Source organism: Colias philodice, chromosome 20 (genome assembly GCF_061535455.1).
Source record: "Colias philodice isolate Cphi_HAF_F1 chromosome 20, ilColPhil1 Martin Lab GWU primary, whole genome shotgun sequence".
Lineage (NCBI taxonomy): Eukaryota > Metazoa > Arthropoda > Insecta > Lepidoptera > Pieridae > Colias > Colias philodice.
In genome coordinates this window covers 8846316-8848417 of record NC_143105.1, presented here as the reverse complement: position 1 = coordinate 8848417, position 2102 = coordinate 8846316, and the positions used below count along the sequence as shown (strand labels likewise).

At 30.1% G+C, this 2102-nt stretch overlaps 1 long non-coding RNA gene across 1 annotated transcript; it reads left to right on the top strand.

The window, feature by feature from the left end:
• Positions 1-302: 302 nt before the first annotated feature.
• On the top strand, positions 303-1643 carry LOC149479614 (uncharacterized). The gene is made up of 2 exons (XR_016317222.1): positions 303-492; positions 569-1643. It is a non-coding gene; the product is annotated as an uncharacterized LOC149479614 (long non-coding RNA).
• The last annotated feature ends 459 nt before the right edge of the window (positions 1644-2102 follow it).

Below are 2102 nucleotides of genomic sequence, written 5' to 3'. Positions count from 1 at the left end.
CACGAGTACGGCGTAACGCAAAAATGTAACGCGCGCGGCGTAACGCAAAAAATGTAACGCGCGCGGCGTAACGCAAAAAATGTCTCACAAAATTTTTGTCCACCCCCGATAATACATCTCATCTACAATATTATTTTGATTTTATACTACACAATCTCATGTTGTCAATGTCATTTTAAATTTTTACATGATCAAAGCTTTTTTTACTTATTTTTCATCTATAAAACTAAACTAAACTGACACACCATCACAAAATATAATGTTATATTCGTATGAAAACACGACTTAACTCAACTCACATCTCTGGTACCTAGCATTTTAGACTCGCGACGATTTTTTAAACGAATTCTTATTACTCTATATATTTTAGCATGCATTTGTTAAAAGTACTAGGCCTGTGCACAGAATTGATGAAAAGTATTCTAATATTCTTGCATTTTGCGAAATGATTCGTTCATTTTTAGTGCCGCTAGAAGTAAAAATTTGTCTATGGTCTTTATAGCTTCACGCGTCCTACGTACATTATTTGCTCGTAACTAAATCAGTATGTTATAGTAGGACGCGTGAGAGATTAAATGTCATGGCCGCATCGTAAAATGACCACATGAACTAACTAGGTAATCAGAAAAAGCTAAAGAGTTTGTGTTGTTGGTTGAACGCGCTAATCTTTGGAACTACTGGTCCGATTTGAAAAATTATTTCAAACTATTTATCGAGTAAGGCTTTATAACATTACGCTATGCTAAGACCAATAGGAGCGGAGCAATGCGTGTAAAACCGCAGGGCGCAGCTAGTTTTTTTTATTGATATCGATTGTTCATACCCGTATTTAACGTTAAAAAGTCAACTATAAATAAAGAAAGTTCATGTTCTTGAAAACTTTCCATTCGGAAAAAAGAATACTTTCGATAAATAATTTATGCTTACATTGTCAATGCTAAATGGCGGGAATGTAAATTAAACGCATTAAAAATAGTTAACTCACAAAATTCAAATTCTTTTAATTGTAAATGCTTATTAAATCAGGAAATAAAGTTTATCGTGTGTATTTCGTAATATCGTAGATTTAATGTTAGCATTAGATTTACATGTCGGCCATGACACATCAACCCAGCAACAATCAAAATCATACAGTCTAATAAATATTGTTATAAAATTAGATTAGGTAATCTAGCTCACTTTAATATTAATAATTGTGATTACTTCTATAAATAAGGCTTAACGTTTAGATCAATACTAAACATTGCTAACGATTATATTATTGACTAAAATAAAATGGCAATTGTTAATCAGATGTTAATTTTATTATTTATTTTGTTGTGTAAGTAAATGAATAATTTTTGTAGAATTTAAAATGACTATTGTATTTTTATTTTAAATATTATCCAGTCTATCGCATATAATTAATAAAACGAAAATTAATGAAGTTTGTCTTCTATTCCGTTTTAGACAAGTTACAGAAGCTTCCTAGAACTGCAGAATTTCTAAAATGTTTGTACTAAAGTATCTTTTAATTGCTAGTTATCTGTTAAATTAGATATTCAGTAATGTTACCCTATCTAAGGCATTCACTAAAGTTACCATACCTATACATTATATCCGCACACTGATGTGTTTATCAAATAAAAATGTTACAAAAAGTATGAATTTGTTTTATTTTTTCTTTTCTTAACCCCCTACATAAAGACGAAGTTTTGTTGTTGTACCTACCTCTACCTTCATACTCGAACCACTTACCACACTCGAACTGACTTAGAAATTATCTTTTTGTATTAAAGTTCCAAAGCTTCCATACAATAACTATTAAATAAATCAAGTCATCACAAGATGGAATCAAATTAAATTATTGTACTTATTACATAATATTATAATTTCTCAACATTCTATAATGTTCAGTAAAAGTTAAAGCTTCAGTATATCACTACTTCTTGGGACATCCTGTATAATACCTATATTTTCTCTGTGGAGACAACTTTACGAACGGGTTACCTTTTCAAAAGCGCTAAAAATTAAATAAATGTTTCAGCTTGAATTTTTCACGACTATATTTTATATAGGTATGTTCAAAAAATTGAAAATAACACCTCACGTAATTTATGGAC